This window comes from Lactuca saligna, chromosome 3 (assembly GCF_052625555.1).
Source record: "Lactuca saligna cultivar CGN05327 chromosome 3, ASM5262555v1, whole genome shotgun sequence".
NCBI classification, from domain to species: Eukaryota; Viridiplantae; Streptophyta; class Magnoliopsida; order Asterales; family Asteraceae; genus Lactuca; species Lactuca saligna.
In genome coordinates, this window is record NC_136419.1 from 81,005,661 (window position 1) to 81,017,481 (window position 11,821).

Below are 11,821 nucleotides of genomic sequence, written 5' to 3' on the forward strand. Positions count from 1 at the left end.
TAGGAACCTTTCTAAAAGTTGGAATGGAGCGACTTAATGGATTGAGAGCTTAACCCATTAGGTTGTGAGAGCTGAGTTTCCACGAAGTGACAGCCTACTCGCCACATCGTCGCGACTGGGGTTTGTTCGACTGTTTTGTTAAGGAGCGACTACGACATAGCTAAGGATGGCCACGATGTGGCGACCATATAGAGTTGAATTTGACTTTGACTATTAACTTTTGACTTGGTTAACTTCTCATCAATTGGCTAGTTTCAGAAAGTGGACTAAGAGTTTACCTTGTGTAGGTTATTAAGAGGTGTATAACACTCGTTCATTGGATGAAAGAGCTATTGGTTGTTGATTACGTTTACGAGGTGAGTCTTTTCATTATACTATATAGGATGCTAGTAGTCTTTATGATACTTGCATGGAAGACCATGAAGGTATCCCATGGCAATTGTATGAAAGACCATGGGGGTATCCCATAACACTTGGATATAAGATCATGGGGGTATCACATGACATTTCAATTAAAGACCATAGGGGTATCCCATGACACTTGGATATAAGACCATAGGGGTAACCCATGACATTTATGGGAAAGACCATGGGGGTAGCCCATGGAACTTGGATGTAAGACCATGAGAGGTAGCCCATTATATTTTAGGGAAAGACCATGGGGGTAGCCCATAGCAAATGTATATATGGTATATGGTATTTTAGGGAATCCACTACGCTTAGTGCTTACAATTTTTGTTTTAATTGTTTTCAGGTACTTCTAGTTCCAAAGGGAATGTCACGACTTGACTACACTGTATCCCCTAAAGGCTTTTTCTGCATTGATTATTTTTGTTTACTCTGATGTTTAAGAGATACATTTTACTATGATTAGTTTTTAGACAAATGATTATATGGATTTTATGGTTTGAAAATATTTTTTTTTCTATTGTTTTTGGGAGGTTACAATGTTTATTACTTTAATGTGTTTAGTTGAGTTTGAAAATGTGTTTTGTGTTTAATGTAGATGGAAGGATCTCACAAAATTGATGAAGCTGAAAATAGAAGTAAGCAATCTAATCCAGATCCACCAATTGTTAATGTTGACGAAGATGAAGAAGTTCCAGACAATAAGGGTGGTGGTGAAAAAGGTTCTTGGGTTTGGAATCATTTTGATAAAGATAACATAAACCATACTTTAAACAAAGTGAAATGCCCATATTATTCAAAGATGATATGTACAAACTTCGTGAACCCGTAAGTTGAACCCAAAAACCGAGAAGCCGACCCTAAAAATCGAAAAACCAAACCCTTTGGGTTTAAAAACCCAAAAACCGAAATACACGGGTTGAATTCGATTTTACCCCAAAACTGATCAAACCTGGTTCTTGCTCACCCTTACCCAATTGTCATATTTATGTAAGTTTAACATTCATGTGTGATCGATGCTTTCGACTGTAAAGACCTACAAACCGAATAAGTTTAAACAAAATGAAACCTGATCCAAAACTGGTATGAGATCATATTAAGACCACCCAAGACTGAAAAATTTGGACCGCTTGAAAGTGTGCCAAAAGTCAGTTTAAGCAAAATGAAACGACCTACAGACCGAACCGCTTTAAATAAAACGAAACCCCATCCAAAACTGTTCTGAGACAATATTAAGACCGCCAAAGACGAAAAAATTTGGACCGCCTGAAAGTATGTGCCAAAAGTCGGTGTAATCGAGACCAATTTTTCAAAAGCCAAATCGGATTTTTGGGTTTCTGTTTTCGATTAAAACTTAACTGATTTTTATCAAATATTTTCAATTTGGATGATTTCATATTCGCTTTATCCGGTTAAAAAATAGGGTTTAGATAAACCTACATTTCAGTGTTTTTTTCCCTCTAAGTTTTTCCAGTTAAAAGTCCGATAGTCTAATTACTTGAAATGTGGTTACAAACCATTGGGTCAAATAAAACCTATTCGGTTTTTACAAAAACCGATCTTGTACAAGATGAGTTCAAATTTGTAATCATATTTTATTAAAACCTTGGACCCGGTCCAAGATGTTCACCTAATCACGTATAAGTTGGAACTTGGTGCATCTTTAATTTTAGGTGAAGAAGGCCCAAAGAAATTGGACCTAATTAAAGAATTACTAGATCCACAAGGCGACAACGGCCAGGGGAACTCTTATTATTTATTTTGATGTAAAGTTTTAAACACCCCTTTGTTATTCTGTTTAAGATTTAAATTCTGGATATATATATATATATATATATATATATATATATATATATATATATATATATATATATATATATATATATATATATATATATATATATATAAAAGGTTTTTTCATATTAAATCTTCATTTTTTTTTTCTGACAAATAACTTGTATTTTGAGTAAATTACACGAATGGTCCCTATGGTTTGGGGTAATTTGCGTGTTTGGTTCCTAACTTATTTTTTTAACTCGGAAGGTCCCTACGGTTTGTTTTTGTTACGCGTTTGATCCTTACTGTTTATTTTTGTTACGCCTTTTGGTTTCTGTCTTATCTAAAAAGACTATTATTTAAAGAGGAAAAAAATGATGGGGTAGGTGAGGTAAGGTGAGGGGGCTAGATTAGGGGAGTGTTTATTTAAATAAATTAAAAAAATCAAGGGCATAATAGTCTTTTTAGGTAAGATAGGGACCAAGCGCGTAACAAAAACAAACAGTAGGGATCTTCCAAGTTAAAAAAATAAGTTAGGGACCAAACACGCAAATTACTCTAAACCACAGGGACCATTCGTGTAATTTACTCTTGTATTTTTGTTCTTGTTTTCCAAAAAAACCTCTAATTTTTTCTTCTGGAAAACCCTCATTTTAACGTTTTCTGAAAAACTCTCGACTTTTTGTTCCCAAAAAATCCTTACATTTGATAAGCTTTTAAGAAAAAAAAACTACTAAAATGGCAAAATTGGAAAAATAAAAAAATACAATTTTTTTCTTCAAATAAAGGTTGATGTTTACTTAGAAAAAAAATTAAAAAATTTATAAGATATTTTATGATATTAACCCTTAAGTTTTAAATTACTTTTTCTTTCATCTTTTAATATTTCATCACAAAAAGATCATTTAATATTTAAAATTACCAAAAATTACAACGTCTGCTTAAAAATATTTCTTCTTAATATCTTTTGCCTTCATTCATCGTAATATTATGTTTCCTAGTTGTCGGTTAATTTATTAGATAAAGTATTTTAAATATTTGATCATTAAACAAAATCTTATATTACAACAAATATATAAGTTCAAACATTATATTTTTTCGGGCCCAATGAAATATTACCTAACATTTTGTCTCCATATTTCATATCTTCTACTTATTATTATTATTATTATTATTTTTTATATTTTCTCATCCTGACCTGAATCACATTTAACTTAAAACTTCTACGCGTTGCTTGTTCTTATTATATATCTTTTATGACTTTAAACACATTTAAATGAGTAATCAGCATCAATACATTGAAATATTTTTACAGATAGAAAAAAGATAAAGGAAATAAAAAAGCAATACTTCAAAGTTCAAAGGAAAAGATAAAAGATGAAAAGGAAAGCGGGGCCATTGCCTTTTTTCTCTATCAGCCCAAATCAATGATGGTCTGGATGGATAAGTAACATGATGGAGCCCAACATAAAGACACTTTATACATACACAATAAAATTAAAAAAAAAATAAAAATAGAAGGGGTTATTTATATCCTTATTATTGGGACCGATAAAAATCTTAATATTTGATATTATAATTATAAGTTTTTGATTTGGTCTTATAGTATCTGATATATTTTTTTACTTGACATGTTAGGAGATTATTTTTGATTCGATCGGGTATAATTCACACCAACAACCATCAAACAACCTTTAACTTTATTTATAATGTATGTTTGTTATGTTTGTTGAAAAGTTAGTTTTAACTTATAAACTAGCTTATCAATAATTATATCTAAAGCTAACTTATCAAAAAACTAATATGTATTGAGCTATATTAATCAAAATGAAAAAAAAAAACTCATAAATCAATAGATATTTGGCTTAAAATTGCAAAATTACAATAAACTATATTATAAGCTAGCTTAATTCTGCCAAACCATTCCTAATTAGTAAATGAATCAAAATCTTTATATATATAATCCTTATTTTGTATATATCTGATCCTTATTTTGGCACACAAATATTTTGATGTATATTTATTTAGATATCTTAAAAAAAAGGAAAATAATAGGTAAGAACTAATTAAAAGTGGTTATTGTAGCATCTTGGTATACCATGCTTTTGAAAAGGACACCAAATGAAACAAAAGGAGGTGGCCAACTCTTCGCCATTTCACATGCCATACCCCAAAAGTAGAAGGGGGCAAGTGCAACTCAGTTTGAAAAGGTCAAAAGCTTCACCTTGATTAGAAAAAAAGGAGAAGAAAAGGCTTATAATTATCAAATCAATGGTAAAGTAACATGTACTTGGTAACCAGCTTGTAATGATCATATAAGTTAACACGTAGACAGTTAAGAAATCTTGTATGTGAGTCATGTTGATGGTATTATCGTTTGTTATGATTCATGGTAATTTTTATGACAATCTTGCATATTTGGTCTAATTTTTGTTTTTTTTTTTCTTATTTGACCCAACAACTTTTCAACTTGCATATTTCCTTCCTAAAACCATGATTCTTTGTGGTTTTGGTCTATGGAGATAGCACCAATTAATTTCTTCTATTATCTAACCCATATCCCCCTTACATGCGGATAAAATAGTATTTTCATCTCTCTCTTTCTCTCATACACACAACAAGAAAAGAAATGCCCCCATCTTATTCCTTGCAAAAAAGCTACAACCTAGGATACACACAATTAGGTTAATGAATTAGAAATGTAATGAACTTTAGTCTTTGTTCACATTAAGGTAACCATATTTTTTTCGTACACATTGGACCATTGAACTTGTTTGACATGTTCATAATAAGGTAATATGAGTGGTAATTAGCGGTAACATTGCCCTATTATGAATAGGTCAAACAAGTATGAACAAGTAAAGATGTGTACGAAAAAACATAGTTACCTAAATACGGATAAAAACCAAAGTTCCTTACCCATTGTGGTAATATTGGGTTCTTTCTGTTAAGTGGAAGTAGTCATAAGATCCATTGATGTGACATGAAATTGGGTTTTCCAGTCTTTGTGTATGTGGAGATGGTCAAGTGTTCGCCAACCCAGTTTAGGCCCAACTAGGTTTGTATACGCTTAAGGGGCTAGACTGTATGTGCTTTAAAGACTTAGCAACACAACCTAGCCTATGACTAGCTAGGACTGAACTGGGTTAGACCAAGCCTAACCTAATTGTTCATTGAGTGTCGATCCTAGGGCACAGTACCTGAGACGGTTCTTGTCAAGTATTTCCAAAACGGTTAAGAAACTTTGGTTTTTGTCCATATTTAGGTAACCATGTTTTTCCGTACATATTTAACCAATAAACTTGTTTGACCTTGTTCATAACAGGGTAATATTACCGTAATTACCAATCATATTACCTTATTTTGAACATGTCAAATGTGAACGAAATAAACATGATTACCTAAATGTGAACAAAAACTAAAGTTGGTTACTTTCTAGATCATTAACCCATCCATATTTGACAAAATAAAGCTTTCCAAAAGAACCCGCGTTGATCGATGCTCAAAGACAACTGATCTCCATATCTTTTCTCGCAACCACCTAGAATCACAAACATATCGATTTTCTTTGGATGCCTTGTATAATAAGCATAAGAAAAAAATACTCTTGCATGGTAACATGTATAATTTTAAAGCATGTGGAAGACTCGTGTTTGGATTGTAAGTGCAAGGTGAAATTATAATCTCTAATTCGTTAGAATATACGTGGAGGGTGTAAAGCCTTGTTATAGGGATCCATCTACAAATGGTGAAATTCCCCAACAAGGTGTGATGCATTATGTTGGATCCATTGGAGACGGAGTTATCCACTGTCAGAATAAAACAAAAGAAGTTTTAAATAGAGAAGAGAAAGTAGGTTGCAGAAGGTGGAAAGACAATGGTGTGGGGTAGGATGCATGGCGAAGGAGTGTTAGCGATGGAAATGTTAAGCTACGGAAGGATTTTTATGAAGATTTCTGAAAATGGCAGAATTTATGCATACTACGTAAACACCAAGACTAAGAACCAAAGTCAATGCTCGTGTGCATATATATATATATATATATATATATATATATATATATATATATATATACATACACACACACGTAAGAGGAAAGTGAAAAGACCATTTTACCCTCATGTGATGTGTACATAGGGTCTACTAACACAAGGAGTTTACGGATGTTATCTTCATGGACTAAAACCACAACGCAAGATGAGGCCAAAAATGCAAGTTGAAAAGTTATTGGATCAAATCCAAAGAAAACGGGAAACTATAGGGACAAAATTTGCAACCTTGTCTATTTTTATTTATATAAACAAAAAAAACTATCTAATTCAACTAGTATGATTAATATGACTATAGCCTCGAACCATTGGATCTATATGATCAATAATCATTCTAGATAAGCATTTTAGAATAATATTGCTAATAACATATGATCATATAGGGTTACATCTTTATCAAGTAGTCACTTATTGAATATTTATTATAATACGATTATTGATAAATATTCTCAACTTTTATATTTTATTGGAAAATCAGTATTTTATGAAAATAATAATTTCTATGAGTGTAATAACCTATTATATCATAATATATGATTTAATATGTTGCGTACAAGTTTTTGGATCTTTTGCAAGTTCATTTATATAATGTGTTTAAATTAATGTACATATGAGAGATAAGATTGAGTGTAAGAGAATTAAGATCTCCCTTACTTCTCCTCTTGGCTGAAAATCATGAAGGTGATTGCAAGCTCGCTTTCAATCTTTCTTCTTCGCATACCATGCTCTTTAAGAGTCATGCCTTAGACCTTTCTAGAGGTATAGGTCTTAGACATGATGTGTGAATATAAATAAAATGCATAAGGCTTTCAATTTTTGTTTCTTCTTTGTTCTTTCTTCGGAGATCATCTATTTTCCTTTTTTTTCTTTATCTTTTTTGAAGCATAGTGAAAGAAGTAAGTGCTTAAGTGCTTCTCCTTTAAGAATAAATCATGTTTAGTTCTTAAAGGCTTAAGAAATACTTAATACAAGTGGATGACTAACAGTCATAGTGAATCAAACTTATTGGTGGATACATTATATAGGAGCTCTAGTTTGGGATTTCTTGCCATCTTCATCAACTCTCCAAAACCAAGTGAGATTAAAGTCTTCAAAGGTTGTCATGCAAAACATCATATAGTTGTTTTATAATCTTTCTAACTCATGTAATTAGATATTTGGTGGTTTTGTTTAAAATGTTCTTAGAATAATAGTTATTTTAAAATTGCTTTCATTGCTGTTTATAATATAAGTAGCAATTTTTGCTATAAAAAAACCATGACAAACAAGATAACTTTAATTAATATAATAAGATATTTAGGTTATCAAAACAATCTAAGGAAATCTTTAATGTCATAACTACGGAAAATCATTAGTTTTGATCATATTTGGTCACTAATTTATCTTTGGGGATTATAAGTCATTAACTCTCATTTTACTTGTCAAAAGTGTCTTATTAGAAGGAAAATGTGATAACCTAAGGGTGAGATGACGTGTCACATTACAATATATAATGAATAAAGCCTAAAACAATTAACTCTTAATAATAAACACTAATTAAGCAATAAAAAGTTTTGTTAATGAAAAAATAAGTTCTTATATATTTTAGCATAATAACGAATGAACTCTTAATTTGTATTAAATAAATAATAAATCTGTTATACACTATAAATATATTATTTATTTGTCATCTTTATGATCTTAAGTGTCCGAACTCATTGATTCACAATCAAACAATAAATATATATATATATATATATATATATATATATATATATATATATATATATATATATATATATATATATATATATTGAACACTAAATCCAACATAACTGTTGAAACAACCCTTCTTGTATCACTCAGTTTCAGAATGTATCTTATTTTAGGATAACAAAATTTGTTGGATCAAGAGAAGCCTCGGGACTCTGGAGTTGGAAATCGGACTCTAAAGGAATAAGGTTTAACAGGCTAAGAGGCCGAATCTTGGACAAGAAGTCATTTTGGGTGTAATTGGGTTTTGAGCCTTATTTGGCGAGGGTCATACACGACACAGTGATACAGGTACCGCAACGTGGTTTCAGTTGCAGCCGACACCCATGTTTTGAGGGTTTCTCTCGTATTTAAAGGATGTTAGCCTGAGGTTTTCTTCCATTTCTCCAACCTCCATCTCCATAGATGAAGCCTTAACCAATTTTTTTCCATGTTTAAGGAGTTTTTGATATTGTTGCTTGTAAAAGAGAACTCATGGTGTTAAAAATGGTGTTGGTGTTCATTATGAGCTCAAGACTCAACCCTCTAGTCATTTCTTCTGCATTGTAAGTCTTCAAGACTCAACCTTTGTCACACCTGCGGCCGGTGGCGGAAACGTCGATTGAGCATACATTGAAAAGTACAGAAATAACAATAAAAATTATAAACTTCTAGTAAAACGCAAGTAGAATTTATATTTTATGATGTCTTATTACATGAAGGTTCAAATTACGAAAACGTGCTCTAATAGTCAGACTTATAATAAAATGAGGATTGATATGCAGATCCCTATTTACATGCTCTAACAGTCAGACTTATAATAAAACGAGGATTGATATTTTCTGTTGACACCCCATCTTCTTACTTTCTTGAGAATAAATCCATTTGGGAAGATGCATAAAGTTGGTGAATTTTATAGGTGTTGACATGTTGTACTTTTATAACCAAAGTGAATTTATAAAATTCTGTTTGGTTAACATTTTTTGTATAAAGTGTACTTTTTCTAACAAAAATGTATAAAATAAAGCGAGTTATATAAGTTTTTTAGACTTACAAAAAATATTACTTTTTCTAAACCAAAAGTATAAAAACAAATAGTACATGTACCTACCTGACTTATAATTTTCTCAACCATTCGATAATATGTGCTAGGTATAATTATTTAATTATATTATAAGTTTTATACCTACATAAGTTTGAACACTTTATATTTAAGCGTTTATGATACTTAAACATGACACATCTTCTTATATAACGTACAAGCTTGCAAGTCTGGGGGTGCAATTGGCGCTACAGGAAACTATAACTAAGATACTTAGACAATTCAACCTCTACAATGGGGAGTGTCGAGAACATAACTAATGTTTCATCAACGTCGTGAATGAAAAAAAAGGTCGGGAACAATTATCACCTGGGTTGACCTGTAAGACTAGGGTTGTAGCTAGCAACCCTCGGTGGGGTTGTCAATCCATATAAATTTCTCCAAATTTATACATAAATCCCCCGCTCACACATGATTAACAGGTATAGGTAGAAGACTTTACTTAGATTTTATATTTAGTTTATGAAGAAATATTTCATGTGGATTTAACTATTCCAACAATGTGTGTGTGTCTAAAACCTTAAGTTTCTAGACTAAAGACTTAACTGGACATACAATTCTAAAAATGTGTAACTCCATGTCCTAAACTTTAAGTTACAATGTTTCTCGACTTCTTCAAGTTCAGTTGTTCAGTTCAAATCGTTCTACTTCATTTGTCCAGTTCAAATCGTTCTAGTTCATTTGTTCAGTTCAAATCGTTTTAGTTTATTTGTTTAGTCAAATTGTTCTATAAGTGTGATTGTATGTTCTGAACTTTGAGTTATAAAGTTTAGTAAATTATCGTTGGTTCGTCGTCCAAAAACTATATTTTAGTTTTTTTTGACATTTGGACAACATAACAGTTGTATTTTGATGAGATCCGAGTTTTACCCTTTTGATAAACTAACAATTCCAAATAAATGTACAAGTCCATGTAGTAGTAAAGTATATTTTGTAACTAAAAACGACATTAAACAACTTTCTTTACCCGTTACGTTTACGAACACTAAAGTGACTATTATTTTTTATAATTATAACAAGAACTATATTTTTAGTCATTTTAAGACATAAAAATATAGATCTTTACATTTTCTTAGACTTGTATGTTTATATGATTTGATCTAGTTGTTTTTTTACGACTACTAGATATAAACATGACGTAAATAAGAAACATATAAACTTTTAACAAATGATAAACAATTTATAAAGATGTAAAGACAAGATGGGCATGTATTGTAACATCCTTAGACGAGGTATATCTCATACACCCTTGTTTTATTATAGATGTCAAGTTTGGCCCTTTACTTGAGAAAAAGGTGTAATCGAGTACGCAGGGCGTACACGTGTGTACGCTCAACGTACTCATGTGCGTGATTTGGACGCGGAATCCACCTAGTACGCTTGGCGTACTAGGCTCAGAGTGAAAAACCTAATTGTGAGGTGTGTCCCTATTTAAGGATCATGATGGCCTCATTTCTAGCCACCATTTCCAGCCTTCAACCCTCTTAAAACCCTAATTTCTGTTCCTTTATCTTGAGTGTCCATTTGTGAGCTTTTAAGTGTTCTTGTCGGATTTTTAGAGTGAAGAAGGAGCATTGAAGAGAATAGAGTTGGAGTCCAGTCTTTAGATCTGAGCTTTTCTATGGTTGGAGCATCATTTGAAGGTATACAGCCCAAAGCTTTCTCATCCTTTTTGATTTGTGCATATTATGGTCTATTTTAGGGTTTTTTGTCCCAAAGCTTGAATCTTTATGATTTGTTGAACTCCATAGCCTAATATTTGTCCCTTTGAGTGTCTTTAATGGAGTGGATTCTTAAAAATGGGGTCTTGGACATCAAAACCACTCTATGCATGAGATATGATCATTTTTGGGAGAAAAAAGTGAGAGATTTTGGGTTTGGGACTTTCTCAGCCATGCAAAGGCTTAAAGTCACGAACTTTATGGAGTATGGGCCTTTAGGGAGTCTGGATCTGAGAGTGTAGCTATGGTCTTAATGGATTAAGACCAAGAGAGTGGGAAAAGAAAGTCTGGGATGTACGATGAGCATACTCCCAGGTACACGCAGCGTAGCATCGAGGATCCCCGATGCATGCATGACGAGATAGTACGTTCAGCGTATGCGTTGTAGTTGACTTTTGTTGACTTTTAGGGTTTGGTCAAGTTATGGACTATAGTGGCCAGGGAAGGGTAAAATGGTCTTTTATCCTTTTGAGAATTTGTGGTGGGTTTAGCCTAGGTTCTTTGAGGGCCGTTTATTAATTAGAGATAATTATGGTATGTGTTAGGTGGAGGCTAGACCGGTGATTCGAGTACGAGGTTTATTTGCTTGCTTACGAGGTGAGTCTTCTCACTATAGTTATAATGAGTGGTAACTTTGTGTGACCGGAGGGTCTTGTATGTTTATATTGAGTATTGTCATATCCTGCATTATGTCTTTTGTGATTTATGTTGTGTATTGTTTGAGTTTTACTGAGTTAGGACTGGAGGGTCCACCCGAGTTGTGGGACCCGAGGGTTCCACTCAGATGTGTGTGGTATTTTGGGGAACTCACTAAGCTTCGTGCTTACCGTGTTATGTGTTTCAGGTACTTCCCAGGATCATAAGAAGGTGCCGGCTTGATTGTACACACGAGACGAAGTTATGTTTTTGAGGATCCTGGATTTTATTTAAACAGTTATGGATATGTGTTTTTGATAATTTGACACTTTGGGGTTTTGTGAAATGTGTTAATGGTAATTATGTTATTTTATATTGAAAATTTTGTTTGAAAATT